The 16,780-nt window shown below is 37.2% G+C and overlaps 1 protein-coding gene across 2 annotated transcripts in view; it reads right to left on the bottom strand.

Moving 5' to 3' along the window:
• Window positions 1-16,780, bottom strand: part of NALCN (sodium leak channel, non-selective) — a 238,323-nt gene that overhangs the window by 195,276 nt on the left and 26,267 nt on the right. The window lies entirely within an intron of this gene.

The following is a 16,780-nucleotide window of genomic DNA, read 5'->3' as shown; positions in this document are numbered from 1 at the left end:
GACTTCAGTTTTATGTAATGATAGTACAAATCCTAACAGCAGAAGCTTCAAGCTAATGCCTAGAGACTATCAAAAATGGAGACTCTCCAAGACACAGAGGAGTTAACATACAGCTGCTCCAACTGCTCTTTAATGCAGTTTGGACACTTACTGCTTCAGGCTCCTTTGCAAATCCTGAGAGTGCGTTCAGCTGCAGTCAATACTGTGACTTTGACTTCCACAGACATCACCTGAGCTAGGTTTGACACTCTTTAAAAGGATCATTGTGGATGACTTGTCAGCACCTGAGTATGTATTCAGCTTCTTTTACCTTGGTCAGGCCAGGTTTCCACCACAGATGGATAGCCACAGTCACAGGCAAGAATCAAATCATTACATGTTCAGTGCAATTAGTATCTAGGTATTGCTGTGACTGAAACAGATCTGATTCACTTTTAGGTCAGTCCAGTAATGGTTTGGTAGAACAGGTGAAAAAAAATTGAACTAGTTTGAACTGGTTCAAACTGATTTATGTTGGTAAATGTAACACTGAAAAATAGAAAGATCATGACACAAGGGGCAGCATTGCAACACAGTGTGTTGGCCATTTTTTACTGTTGCCAGAGGCTGAGCATCATCTGTCTTCCTAGCTCCTCTGGCATCTGGGGCTGAGCTGCTGAAAAGGCTCTATCACACTGCACCGCAATGGGAATTCAGGTAGGTCCAGTGCTAAGGGACATAGAAGTTAAAAGGAGAGGGAGGACAAGTTTGTAGCTCCCTGTCCTGTTAAATCTGTGCCTGTGGCATGTACACATAAAGGTGGGCATCCAAGTACTCTCAAACTTTGGTAAGGATAAGCTCAGGCAGTTGATTCCCCCTAAGCATTTACAGCACCCGGTTAGTAATTGCCTGTGCCAAAATCCAAACACTAGTCACCCCATTTCCCAGTGAGTAGTTTAGTTAAGAGGTAACCTTACCAAACCGCCCCCCTCCATCCTGAGCAGATCCCTGTTAGGGTCTACAAAGCAATACAGCACAGTATTACAGCGCAGAAGTGAGGATTCATATTACTTGTGCTATGAGTCAGCTAGGTAAACCAAAGAGAAGAAAGGCTGCAATATGACACAGCTCCAACTGTGCTGAACAGGCACACAGCTAAGCAACGTCCATTTTTCTCCTTGCTTGTATTCTCTCATCCAGCAAATGAAAATCCTGATTTTTGGTTCAGTCCTAGGGCAATTTCAAATCAGACTTGAAAAGCTAATCATGGTGAGTTCTGGTCTGATAAAAAACCACAGTCAACAGTGTTTTTACAGTCATGTTCAGGTTGATTCTGACTTCCTGGTCACAGCACAGACTTTTGATATAGAAACACCCAAAATGAATTGCTGAAAATTACAAAGAAAATCTTGTAGTATTCACCCCGTTATCCCAAGGCTTCAGACCAGTTCTTTAAAATTCATCATTTTAATTCATCTTGCTCGTCCCCAGAAAAGGTGAAACTTTTCAGTCTGCCCTTTAGTATAATCAGTATCTTATTTCTTCTAAAAGTCCTCTTCTTTTAATCTCACAGATGCATTCTGACAACTAAATTGGGTGAACAGAAGCTTTAATTACTTTATTTTTCTTGCTTTTATGCACTGCATGCGATAGCAATAGATTAGTCTAAATCTGTCGGTGTGAAACTAGAGCTTCCTACACAGTTTTTCCCAGTCAATTATAAATGCAGAGAAACAACTGTAGCTGCACCCATCCTGCAGTCAGTTCTTCCTGATACCAGAGAGCCATAAATATCTGCATGGATGCACATACAGACACGTAGAGTTCCAGCTGAAGTTTTAAAGAACATCCTGAAATTTAGCTATGTGCGTAACTAGAAAGACAGACACACAAGCATAAGTGTACTCATTTTACTTTTTGTAAACATGGTCAGCACATGTCACTCAAGGATTTAAAAATTCATCTGGGCACCTTAATTCCTTTATACCAGAATATGTTAATTCATACCCAGTTGTATGCTTTAAGCAGGTTAGATTTATGATACTGCCATCTAAAAGCCATTATAGTACCTAGGATTAGCATAAGACAACATTTTATGAATATTTTCAGAAATGAAAATTAATTAATTGACTCATGCAGATTCAGAACCCCGGCTATTAGTAGCTAATGTATTTTACATTACGGTTTGTATTAGAAAATCCCTCAGATGCAAGAGGCTAGCAGTGTAAGGGCATATTATTAAAAGTATGGCTGGCTCAATCACTACACTGCAAAGCACTCACTTTAAGTGCTTCATTTAAACCTAGGTCATTTTTATATCACATCAAACCCCTTCTGAAGGAGAAAAGCTGTCTTGCACTGAGTATGATCTAGGCTAAAAAGGAAGAATCTCTGCTTATAGTACCTGTACAGATACAGGCTTTTTTCGGACCAATGTCACTAGGGAATTTATGTTTTCCCTCCAGACAGTAAATAAGCATAGACTAGTCTACATGGACTGGACAATATTAGACATCTAGTCTCTAAGTGGCTAGAATATCACCAGACGTTTTCAATATAAGATGTTTTATTCCTTCATAGGCCATGCTCAACATCAACTAAGTACTGAGATGCTGATTCAGCACATAACCAGTTTTAAGCATCTCAAAAGTTCAATTAGGCAACGTACTTAATGAATTCTTGCAACATGACCAAAGAAATAATTCATCCCAATAGACCAACTGAATATTTCTATGCAGAGTATTCATTGTGTATGGAGTACAGCACCAACCTAACAGGCAAGCTGAGAAATTAGTTCTTCACAGGAATGCAAAGGATGCAGAAGGAGATAATTGACTCTGCATCGCTTGATAAGAATCCTTCAATAGTAAGATTGTTGCAAAAGACACAAGAGCGCTAGTCGGACATGTTTTTAACTGCCTGAAGAACATTCTGACTACATACATACATATGTACACCACAAGAAGTACCTGAACTGATGTGTCTTGGCAGTACACATGCCTGTTTTCCATGGCACCTGTAGCAAAACTGGTCTTTCAACCACTATGTGCTCATGTGTCATGGTTTAACCCCAGCTGGGAACTAAGCAGAGCACACAGCTGCTCGCTCACTCCCCTCCCAGCAGGATGAGGGGAAGACAATCAGAAGAGTAAAAGAGAGAAAACTCATGGATTGAGATAAGAACCGTTTAATAACTGAAATAAAATAAAATAAAAAAAATCATTAAAAAATAAAAATTGTAATGAAAAGGAAAATAACAAAGAGAGAGAAATAAAACCCAAGAAAGACAAGTGATGCAAATGAAAACCATTGCTCACCACCAACTGACCAATGTCCAGCCAGTCCCTGAGCAGCGGCCCCCTGGCCAACCTTCCCCCAGTTTTATTGCTGAGCATGATGTCATATGGTATGGAATATCCCTTTGGTCAGTTGGGGTTAGCTATTCCAGCTGTGTCTCCTCCCAACTCCTTGTGCACCCCAGCCTGCTCTCTGGTGGGGTGGTGTGAGGAGCAGAAAAGGCCTTGATGCTGTGCAAGCACTGCTCAGCAATAACTAAAGCATCCCTGTGTTATCAGCACTGTTTTCATCAGAAATCCAAAACATAGCCCTATACTAACTACTATGAAGAAAATTACCCCAGACAAAACCAGCACGTCACGTGAGCACAACCTCTCTTTGAGTACCATCTCTTTATTAGGGCTGTTGTCCAAAGACAGGTTTTGACAACTTAAGAGACAAATTACCCAAGGTAGCTCCTAACTTCCTATTTTCTGTTAGCCTGACTTTATCTGCTGAAAACAAAAGTGGAGAAAAAATGGGATTTTTTTTATTCTGGTATTCTATTAATTTTCTAAGATATCACCAGAAAGCCATTCAAACTTACCAATCTGCTCATGTAGTTTCCAGATCCAGAAAATTAAAGAAAAAATTAAGAAGGATATTTATTCATAAGGTATTAAAAAAACATTCCAATGGTCAATTAGGTAAAGAAGTCAATAACTAAAAATGAATTAGCTGGAGCTGAAGGATTTTCTGTACTAGTTGAAAGGAACCCTATGTCTGTCTCTTCACCAAAACCAGGCACTGCAGAGCTGCTGACTAAAGAACTACTATGTTGATAAAAAGACCACAGGACACATAAAAAATGGCTGGTGGATCACGAAGCAAGTCAGTAGCAACTGTACAGCTTCCAAATAGGGAGCAATACATTAACTGGGATCTCAGAGGAACTGGCACTGGGTTCTGTGCTATCCATTTTCATTAGTGACCTGTGGGACTGCGTGAACCCTCGCTTCATCAAACTCAAACAAAGCGTATGCCGAAGGATGACAAAAACCTTTTGAGAATAGTGAGATTATGTAGTTCTGAAGAGCTCAGAGGTTGCTCTCAATAACTGTGATTTAATGTCAAGTAATGAATTCAGAAAGTAATATAACCTAAATGCAAAGTGGACACTGCTATATAGAAAGTACTAATATAGAAATAGGCTTGGATCAGATGATTGATAAGAGACAGATTTCTCTTTAAGACATCAAGAATTCATAGTTTCCTCTTCTGCTATATGAATTTAGATGTCTAACTCTGAGCACGCTATTTTGAAAAAAAAAATTCCATTCCTATACATTCTTCTAAAAGATGCTTCTGTTTTGCCATATTGCCAGAACACAAGGCAAAAGCACCAAGCTAGTGAGAACATAGCAACAGACTTAAAATAAATCCGGAAGAGAGAACAGAGCTCCATGCTGCAGAGAAGTTCCCAAAGCTCAAATTAAATTGATTCTGGGCCAGGATCACTCAACAAACATTTTCTGACAAAGTAATTCTGTGGTTCTATATCGACTTCAGAAAAGTTATCTCACTAGTATTACTAATACTGCTCTCTTACATTATATAGGTGAATGACATCTAATTAAGTTGTCTTTATTCTGAAAACCAGGGTGATCTACTTCCGTGACACACCTTTGCTGCACCATTCTAGACAATTATTATAGCCCGTGAACATTTTTTTTAAGCTTTAAATTCTGTATTATATCAGTATTTTATGAAATGAGATGGAATTTACAAGCTGGATTCATAGTGGGACAATAAGGTCAGCTGTGTCATAAGAATCCTGATTTTAACAATGTTTTTGAAGCTTTCTTTGAAGCACAAAAATATAAATGCAAGTTATGTATAGACTGGCAGAACCTCTCAGGTCACAGATCTGATATAGCAAATACTAATTTCTAGGTAGCAAACACTAACCTCTTTCTTGCTCATTTCTTACTAATACATTTAATTGTACAAAAGAACAGATTGTCACATCAAATGCAGAATAAGCTCTATTTAGTCACGAACACTTTGCATTCTAGATTTAAAGCTCCCTCCTGCAACTGAGTCCATGCAAATACCCAAGACTTGTAATTCAATTTGATTTTCCTCACACAGATTGCTAGTACTATTTGGGATGCCTGATGGTAACACTCTTAACCTTTAGATGCTGATCTAGGAGGTCACAGGTCTCTGTAGGTCCTGTGCCACACCTGAGAGCCCTGTGTCATACTTGAGTGTCTTGGACACATCAGTTATTTCAAGCAGCACTAAATGCCTACACATGGATAACTGCATCAGGCCCTTCAAGTTAAAAAAATGATGGTTCGTATTGTCAATAAGCCAAGTCATCAGCCTTAGTTTGCTTTACCCCTATACCACTGCCCAGTTTTAGAGCACAGAATCTTGTTTTGCAATCAAGAGACTTTCCTTAAAGAAGATAATTTACAGAAACAAAAAAGAAAAAATATACTCCTGGCATATCCATAATTAATGGTTGTAATTTTATACCAATAAATATCAGGAAATCTGAGATTAAGGTTCCTGTGACAACATTATACCAGTAACATTGTGCAAAAGGGAGGTTTTAAATAACTTGTCTATTTAGAGTATGTCCTCTTAAACGCTCAGATAGCTCATGCCAACTACTATACAGCTGCCAATATCACTAGTTAAAAATCTTTCATATTCCAAGTTACGCTTGTTTTCAGAGACTCCGGGAATTTAACAGATAGGAATTGTAGATGGAAAAGCGCTTGCTTTTTATGTGACTCCTTGTGAAAAATAAAAGGGGGAACGGTTAAAGTTTATTGGTTGCTTGGTAACCGTGAAAGCAATCTAAGCACCTAGGCAAATTTCCTTTAATTTGTCCTTTTAAATGTGTCTTTTATTCCCAAATCTGTATCTTAATTCTTACTGTGCTAACTCAGTCAAGTCCATTTTCTCCAGTGGGAAGTTCTCAACATACAATTGCCATTAACAGATGGTTCCTAGGCTACTTCCTTACTACTGCTCTTTTTACAGAAAGACCTAACAATAACAACAGCCTCTCCTGCACAATTGTTAGAATAATAATATTGTGTTATAATAATTATAAGAACTTTGTTTCTATCATGAGGTTTTCTATTGATCATTTTCATAATTATTATCACATTATGACCTCAGCTTAACAAGGAAGACACTAACGTATAAATCAGTGATACTGATATTTTAAAATTTGCAGTAGTAGTTTATCATTATTACTGGGCATATTTTTTTCAAAGTGTACTTACTGTCAGCTAACTCTCCTGTCACTGAAGTCAGACACATATATAACCGTTAACTTCAGTGAAAGGGAGTCATACAGTAATTGAGTTCTATTGATAGATCTTCTAGTTTGTGCAGAAAGAGATTGCAACTTAGGACGACGCTGCTGCTGGGGTCACTACAGGTTCCAGATAATCCAATAACAGTATCATCCAAAATCACTGGTGATAGTTAAAGAAATTTCAGAGACTACCTCTCTGGTTTAAGGATTACAGATATGTCTAGGCACAATTCTTCCTCTGATATTTTATAATCTTAGCATTCCCTAGGGTCGTTTTTAAATGTTATGTTTTACTTTTACAAACTTAGGTCTAAAGTCACCATGTACCATTCTTACAGAAACAGTTTCCTGTTTTCAACCTGAGAACAAAATCTGGTTTATCTTTTAAACTGTAAATGTGGAAACTTCATAATTATATCTGTAATTTTAAGCATAAAGCTTTCAAACCTTTCTGGTAACAGATTGTCTCTGATATCTATTTATTACTTTTGTCACATTAAAAGATGAGATAAGGCATGCTTAAAGGACTCATGACTTTAGGAACATTACAAACACAAAGATTAAGCTTTGGCAACATTCCATATTTTACATTTTAACTTGGCAAACACATACTTCACTACTCAAGAATTAGTAACTGAGGAGAATATCAGACAGCATCTGCTAGGGATAATTATATTCAAATCAACAGGCCCAAATAACTGAGGGCATCTCTCATCTCTCCTATTAATTTTTAATAAATCTTGAAATAGCAGGGAAATTCCGGAAGAATGCTAATGTGCCATGAATTTTTAAAGAACAAGCAGCACGACTGATTAGCCTGACATAAACCAAGATAAAAGAAAGAGCAAGCTGATACAAAGTCTAATTGATAAAGAGTAAAGAACATGAATGTAATTAATGGCAAGCAGTATGGATTTAGAGAAAATAATTCTCACTGTACTAACATGATTTTGATAAGATTACAGATTTGTCCAATAAAATTGCCTAGCTTAGACTTCGTAAAGCAATTCATTCAACAACACGACTGATATTAAAAAGTTGCCACTATATGATATGAATAAAGCACATGCTAAATGGGCTGAAAACTGATTAACTGACATGTCAGAAAAATACTTGCCAGTGAAAAGATCATCATGATCTATCGTAATCAATGAGGGAGAAACAGATATAAAATCAAGAATATGGATAGAAACACAAGTAATAATGAGGACAGGGCAGCCTGACAAGTTATCAGGATCATCTGGTTACCTGGATCCAAGAAAACAAAATGTGCTTTAATACAGTCAAACGCAAAGTTATAGAGGCAGAATCACTGAAAGCAAACCTTATGGCCTATGGAATAAAAGGGATAAAAGCGGATGGAAATACTACATTATAGAATACAGATGCTACGTGAGAGCTTGAGGTGAGAGGATATAATAGGGCATCCTCTCACCTTTGTCCCAATAACATCATGGCAAGGAAGAGCCAGTGCTTTCCCAGACTGTACATGCAGAACAATAATGAAATAATGTCCCTCTCTGAATGGCACTTATACAAATTATTACTAATATTATATACAGGTTTTTTGTTCATATTTTTTTAAATATTTGAAAAATTGAGGAAATCATACAAAAATATGAAAATGAGAACACTGGAGAACGTGCTTTGCAGTAAGAGACTTAGAGAGCTAAAAATTGTTAGCTTAAAAGCATATTGAAAGGTGCCTCAATTGTTGTGTGTAAGCGGATTCACACAGAGAAAATATTAGGAACTAAGGTTCTGTGTAATCTAGCATAAAAAAGTATAACAAGAATAGAAAGCTAACAGTTGAAGCCAGACAAATTAAGATTATGAATTAGGAACTTTTTTTTAACAGTCAAACAGCTTTTGGTATAAACAAAAAGTTCCCTTGCTTATGAATTGTTCTTTTGCCAACTAATCGAGAATTAGATATATATCTAGGAGACACACTGGAGTCAGATGGAAGCTATCAGGTTTCACAGAGGGGAAACAAAATGAAGTCTGACTAGATGATCTAATTGTTTGACTCTAAATTCAATGTATAGACACTGTAATATTTTACTACTGCTAATATACTGTCTTTCAGTATATTTGCCCCAAGGTACATAGATTTTTATATCTTATCATTGAGTTCAGATCTTTTATTCATTATTTATATGTTCAGTTTCAAGTTTCAGTATTGAGTTTTTTTGACAGTTTTCACAGTCCTCTAGTGCCTAACCTCGAGCCTTTGTGGGCAGAACTTGGAGATTCTTACTTTTTTGGTTATTTTTTCAAGAACAAAATTGTTTACGTGTTTATTCAACAAATTAAGAAAAGTACTGGCCTTACTCCCTTTCTCCTCCCGCCCATATTCAGTAATAAGGCATGATTAAATCAGACTGCCTATTACATGAGGCAGTAATACTAGGTAAAGTTTGATTTGATTTTGATTGTAGCTTTTTTTTCATTTCATATGAGACCTAAGTTAGAGTCTACAAAACGTGCCTTTGACGTTCCATCTATTCCTATTCACTGCACAGGAATTTTGAAGAGATTCAAATTAAATCACTGTCCTTATCGCACCCTTTAGGATGCGAACATTCAAAGACCCAGCATCTCTTAGCTGAATCGCTAGAAGGAGCTCCACAACAAAAGGCTGCAGCTCTGCTGCCCTGACTTATCCCACCTCATTTTAGGCAATGAACACAGTGAGAAACACATCTCCAGAGGTTTAGCAGTTGATAGGTTCAGCCACACTCCAAAAGCACCCTTCTCTCTCTGCTAGCCAGAGAGGGAATTTAAGGCATTTAGGTTCCTAACACAGGTGCTAACATCAAAAACAGGTGACTCTACTCACAGCAGATCACTTATGCTAAGCAAAGCCAATGCTGTCATTGCCCAAATGAAAACAGGATGGCTGTGGCTATTTAAAAGTTTTGACAATCTGTTGGTTTGATCACTAGTTACTGGCATTAGGGGAAATTAAATTCAAATCACTCTGTCATCCTTCAGAGCGACAAAGCCACTGAAGGTAACAGCAGAAAAATGAGTAAAAGAAGAAATCTTTCCTATGGGCACCAGGCACTAGAAAGCAAAGCTCAAAGAAGAAAATTTTCAGAAGTTCCAGTATGGATTTCTTCTTGAAGTAGTATGCATGAACAGTACGATTTTGAGATTTTATCAAATGCTGCATGGCGTAACAACTCTGTGACAGACCATTTTTGTGACTGCTACAATCAATCATGAGGGAGCTGAATTCAAATAGCAATTGCAAGATATGTATGCTAATGCAAGACTTGTTTCACAGGAATCAAATGAACATGAATTAATGGCATTGCACAATGAAAGAGGCTGTCACTGTAAGTGCTAATACACAGGAAATAAACAGGAAGAGTTAAAAACAAATCTAACTAGCTTGGTCAAATCTGCATTTCACCGAGTTGTATCAGATTAGACTTATTTACAAGTTGAAGTGATCTCATACCTATAATACTTATTACAATCCAATAAAGTATTATTTCCTTAGAGAACTGAAAGAGTGAAAAACGCCTCCATTCTCTTTTAAATTGCAAGGACATGTTCTGAAATATATGAAACAAGTTAAGCTGAAGACTGCATCCATTTTGATTTTAAAGTAGGTTCAGGATCACTTCAAAAAAACTAAGTTCCAATATCAGACTTACCTGGATTAAATATAGAAAAATACCTTCTGAGTAGCTGTCTACCAACTGCAGGGAAAGCACAAGGTCACTAAACTGCACTGTACGATTTTCAGTTGAGCTAAAAAACTGCCAAACACTCCTTAACAGCTCTATAGATGGAGGCTCATTCCCTTTTCACCTCCTTTAGACTCTCTCCAAATGATGCCTATATGTTGTCTGATACTACAATTGATACATTTTTACAAGAGCACAATTCTGGTGATCTTTGTTCCTCCATTATGGTCCCAAATCACTTTATGAACTATCACGTCAACAGTCACAATGCTGTATTTGTACAGCTCGGTTTTCCTAAGTGCACTATATTGTCCCTGCTGACTTTCATCCAATTTTCTCATAGCGTCTTCAATTTGTCAAGATCATTTTCATTCCAATCTTGCCTTCCAAAATGTTTGCAGTCCCTCCCAACCTCATGTCATCCTCAGTGCAATAAGTATATTCTACCTGCCATCATCCAGGATGTTAATGAAACCTTCAAATAGCACAAGACAGACTTATGTGGATCCCCGCTCTTTCAGTTATGACAACAAACCATTAATATCAACTCACTGAGCACGTTTTCCGAGCAGTTTTGCACCTATTCTATGATTGTTTTCACCTTAACCATGCTTCTCCTGACAGCTTACAAAAAAGTCCTGTGAGACTGTTACAAAGCCTTTCTAAAATAAAGATATATGACATCCGCTCTTCTATCTAATTCACATGGTTGTTACCCTGTCAAAGATAATTATATTGGTTTGACATGGTTTATTCTTGACAAATCCATATTAGCTGCTACTCACTTCCTTGTTATCTTTCAGCTGCTTACAAATTTTTGTTTGTTTATTCACTACAGAATTCTTTCAGGGATAGAAGTTAAGCTTACCTGGCTTTTCTTTCCCTGTCTATAATCACTTCCTCCTTTTTAAACTTCTGCTGTTTTCCTGCCTTCCAGTTCCTCACCCACCCCCCACAAGTTCTCCGAAATAATAAAATAGCTGAGGTGATAGCTTCAGGCTGCTCATAAGTACCTCAGGATGAATACTCCACCATTTCCCAGACCTTTTTGAATTGCAGAAATCCAATGGACTGCAACAGGAATCAAATTTAGACATCACATTTGGCTTCCAGAAAGCAGTACAACACTGAAAACAGTCACCTGGTTTTCAAAACGACACATGAGATCACTCACGGAAACACAGCTGAGATCCCTTTTAGAACTGCTTTCTTACTATTTCCTGTAACTGCTTGCATACTCAGAAGTGACTCTTCCTAACAGCATTTCCAGGCTAAGGGAGATGTACTGCTCAGTGATAACTGCTGTCTAACCAGTGAATGTCAGGACATCCACAGACCTCTCCATTGCTTATCTGGCTTTCTCTTCCAATACAAAGACGAGAATTTTTCCAGCTTCCTTTCTATTCAAGAAAGCACTTGATCGCCCACTTGGCAGGTTCAGTAGAGAGCACACTTACAATTCTCTTTTTCTAATGACGTCTGGCCTTTCCCTCAATTTTATGATATACTGGAGGATGTCCTGACTTGCGGCATCCTAGCCTCCTGCAGGTTTCCTGTGGAAAGTTCAGTACTCCCGGGGCTTTAAGACTGTACAGTGATTATAAGGTAAAAATCTTGTGGATAAATATGGAACTTTTTGGACTTGTGGTAGTTGTAGAGATGTGGCAGTTATGTTATTCAAATTCTTGTATTTATAGTCAGCCAATTTCACCACAGGCTATAAAATTCACTCCAGCTTACTGAAAAGGAGTATTTACTAGCCAGAGAAGGAGAGAAATCCCATAAAGGTTGACAGCCTGAGTAAAAGTTCAATAAACTTTGATGTCTTCACTTGGACAAAGAATTGTGTAAACCCAAATGGCTCCAAATCCTAACACAGGTAAGCACGTGCCATTACGGAGACACAAGTGTTGAGGTTATTGGGTTCCAATAACTCTATTGTAGATTTTCATTAAAAGGTCACCTTCTCGCTCAAAATGGAGCTGGGTGAACAAAACCACTGGAAAGCCTGTGTGAAATGAATCAACAGTCCAATTGCTTTGACTAACTGTCTATGTAACAGTTCTAGACAAAATCAGGATTTCTGCTCAGAAATCCCACACCCTCTGGAAGTGCACTCCTGAAGACTGCTTCCCTTGGGCATCAATACTGGCCATCACCTCAGCACTCTCTTCCACCCTTTTGATAGGATCCCATTTGGATTAAACTACTTCCCTTTTAGTCTGATGCTGTATTTTTCTTGATTTTGGTTGGTGTCTAAACAACATCAGGCCTTGAAAAGTAAGATTTCTTCTATTTCTCTTCTCCCTGAGGAGTTTATACTGGAGACATACCACCATTAACAGAGACTGTGAATAAATCCCAAAGGCAGTATTAAAGCAGTGCTGGTTGTTCAACTAGCATCAATAAATTAATGTGCCCTGTTAAAGAAGTCCTGTTATGTTGATTTTTCAAGCTTTGTCTTTGATTTCTTCCCTTTCTCAGAAATCCAATTACTCATTCTTATTTTCCCACTGCTGATGTGAGACAGTATCTCAAATCCCTTCTGTTCTTTTTAATCATATTTATTTCCTGTATTAGATATTGTGGTGAACTTTCACCTCCAGACTCTTTGAAGCTGTTTTCTGACATTTTCAGGGCCTATCCATAGACAGATGGAAAGATGACCGAGAACCTCTTAGATCTTTCTATTACTCGGTAATTATTTTTCTTATCTATTTTCCTGGGCAGTTCCTACTTTAAAGAAGAAACCTTGCAAAGAAGGATTTTAAATTGACTGCCATGGTGACAAGGCAGACAGATCTACAGAAATACTCAAGCTATATCCTACTGAAAGCAGTAAAAAAAAGGCCCTTAAAGAATGACTTTGGAAGAAGAAATAGATAAATACTACATTTTATAGCCGTTAGTCATATTAGCCATCTTCGTTTTGATGAGGGAGGGCTTCCTTTCCCCTAACTCCTGTGCAGGCTGAGAATTACAAAAAGAAAATTTACTGTTGTGGAATAAATATAATCTAATCATGCAGTATGAAAGTAGTTTTGTGTAGTCACACACGTCTTGGTAATAAAAAAAAAAGAAAACATTCAGTAGCTAGTGTGTGAGGTTATATAAAATATTCTAACAAAGCCAAAGCAATGGTTTGGAAATAATTTCTCTCTCCTGTCCTTGTGGAAGTACCTTTTGTCTACTGGAGGTGCCTGAGAGTAAATTACAGTAGATTTGGGAACACAACCTGTTTTCCCCATATTTGTTCACTTGTTTGAAATTAATCTCAGCTATAACAAAATAACCTGTCAAACTGCTTATAACGTATGGACTTATCTAGATAATTGGATTATATAGACATTACATTCCAACCATACTGTGTGTATTTGAAGCAACTAAAGAAGACCCATACCAAGGAAATCCATGTAATATACCGCATAGTGGCAGAAAAAAAGATGTACCGGTGGAGAAATCATCAGGGAAAAGCTGTGACAGCATAGTTGTTAAAAAGATAAGTAATAATCACAAAGGAAAACTGAGCGAGACAATTGTCTAGGAAGAAGAAAGTGTTCCCTGTAGGGAAAAAAAGTCTGGCAAAATAAAGAAGATTATAAGAACGAGGGAAAAAAAGATTTATCATCAAACAACAACAACAAAAAACTTTTCAGCCTTTGGAAGGAAGTCAGATTTTGCTGATTTCACAGATGGAATGAAAAACTCAGACCGCAGTTAGCTCACTTCAGTATTTCTGTTTGTCAGAGTTAACACTAGAGAATTACTGAGGAGGTGGAGAGACAGGAGGTCAGGCAGTGTGGGCGTCAGGGATGGAAAGACAGAAGAACCTGCAGTAGTCAAAGAGGCAATGAGTGTCTGATGAGGCTGCCACGTCCTTTCAAATAAAAAAAAGAATAGCAAGATTTTAAGATGCCATTTTCAAAAGACACTTATCTCCTTTATAATAATAATTCAGAAGGTAGTAGACTTTAAAACAGTGATTTCTAAAATTTCTGAAATAGAAGAAGGCTTGACCTCAGTAATAAGACTTTACCCTTGCAGCCTGCCATAGAATTCTGCATAATACAAGGCAAATCACCTAAAAATAAAGTTCTCACAGGTGGCCACTAATTAGATGCTTTTCATTTCCTAATCTTGACTTGGGAGCCTGGGATCTGGTTTGCATAAATACTGAGTATTTACAGCTGTGGCTCATTAAAGACTGAAGTTATTTAAGGCTAAGTACAGCCAACTTTGGCTACTCTCCACTGCCTGGAACAGAACCACCTGAGACAGACAGACTGACAGACTCAACTGTTTTATCCTCATTATAAAGCTGAGAAACTGAACCTCAAAGAACAAAGTAAAATTTGACTAGGCAACTTTTGTGCTTTTGCGCTCTGCTACATCTTGGCTAATAAACTCTCCTGGATTCAGAAGTGGCACGCTGCCTCCTTTCTAACTACATTTTGAACCAATGTTTTCCTCTAAATTGAGAACTGTTATTTCTTTCTCTATATTTATTTTCCCAGCCCATGGTAGTTGTTCTTATAAATTCTGCAGCTAGCTCTGGGAAGGTCAGCCCTGACCTCCAGGAAGAAGGCACCGCCTAACTCCACCCAGAGCGTCTGCACTGCATTCCTCAAAAATTAAAAAAGGATCAGATATGTATAAATGTTCACAACATATAACGATGAATGTTACAGAGAAGAAGAAGAAATAAGTGTTTTCACAGTAGCAATGAGCAGTATGCCAGAAGTAAGGTATAAATCCATCTGTCAAGCAACAAAGAAAAAAATATATTGTTCTTTGTGTGAGCACCATTCATTTATCAGAATAAATGAGGCAGCACTTCTAGAGAAAAAGTGATTTTCAATGGTAACTAGTCCTCATACACAACCATGGGAGCCATTTAAAGTTACAAGTCTGTTTTGGAGATGGCAAAAGTGATTCATTACTTTCTGAAGGTGCCTATCCCAGGTACCTGAAAAGTAACTTAAATTAGATTTCTAATTTTTAAACAGCTAAAAATACATATACATACATGATGATAAAAGGAGTTAAGGATAGACGTTCAACCTCAAGTCTAAAATTTCCTTAATTCTGCTTACTTGACTTTTCCAACTTTAACCCATCTTAGACAGGTTTTTATTTTTATTTTATATACTGGTTATTTGATCCTTTTACCCATTTCCTGTAATTCAGCTTTCCAACAATCTAAAATTGAGGCGTTTCTGTAAATTTTCTTATTTTTTTTTTAAATAATGCAGTATTCAAAGAGCAATCCAGAACATGCAGAAGAAATTAGACAAATTTTTTATGGGCAACCTTAAAGTTATAAACTTAATTTTCCATATTGCAAACATTATTGTATCCCACTTCATCTTCTTCTGCTGATTTCTGGGAAAAGCTGTATTCAGTGACACAAGCAATTATATGATGCTCGATCTTCCCTGTGTTGTCTATTCCACTTCTTGTTTTTCCAAACATCATAGGTAAATCACAGAATCACAGATCTCATTACCACAAACAAATTTTTCACAAAGATTTTTTTTCCCCCATGTCTACAGGAAACTAAAAAAATCTGTGCTATAATGATTTTCTCTTTGAGAAGTCAGACTGAAATATCTCATTTCCAGTCTAGGTGAAGATCAGCCCCATATTTTACTATAGTATTGATTAAATAAGTAAGAAAATAGCCCAAAGTAACTTTTTCATTTAATAAAATACTATATAATGTCTAGCATATTCTCAAATAATTTTGGAACCTTTATTGTATCTGGCACTTCTAATAATCTCATTTTATATTTGATAGCTTATAGGCCTTAGTTTAGAAAAAATCTTTAATACAGAGTTTTGCAATAATCAGACTTTTTATTCAGCACAGTAGCAGATTAAGGGGTGTCTTGCTTTTGTTACAATGTCTGCTCTGTTTTACATTCTGACAAATTGAATACAGGAATAAAAGGATCCAATTTTGACTAAAGCAAAGTCTACAACTCCAGAGCTAACATTTCGCTATCCAAAGAAACAGGGGATGAAACGAAGAAACAGATGTAATACAATGTCACAATGTAATGGTGGTCAAGCATACAGTCAAGCCCTCAATTCAACAGTACATGTAAGCGTATACTTATCTGTGATTTTAACAGCCATCCTAGTGACAAGAGGCTATACTGTGTTTCAAGTTAATCTTGTGTTTAAGTAGGTGCTGAATCAAAAGTGCGATGTACAGTCTATCAACAGTGTAGAATATTAATTGTAAGTATTTTCCAAAGGCTGGATAAAAAGGGTATCTTTAAATCTCAGCATCAGGCCCCAGCAACCTCTTAATCTAGAAGTGTGAGATTCTAGGAGTAGTTCTGCCCTGTACTTTAGATCTGGCCCAACACCCAGACATTCTGGGAAAAGATAGGAAAATACAATGAAAGCTGATGAATCATCAGTGACCTGCACCAGCTGCAAGTGGCAATGCTCTTCTTAAAGCCTCCCCTGCTCTCCT

This window comes from Nyctibius grandis, chromosome 2 (genome assembly GCF_013368605.1).
Source record: "Nyctibius grandis isolate bNycGra1 chromosome 2, bNycGra1.pri, whole genome shotgun sequence".
Lineage (NCBI taxonomy): Eukaryota > Metazoa > Chordata > Aves > Nyctibiiformes > Nyctibiidae > Nyctibius > Nyctibius grandis.
The sequence above is the reverse complement of the archived record's forward strand: the minus strand, read 5'-3'. Positions and strand labels throughout refer to the sequence as shown.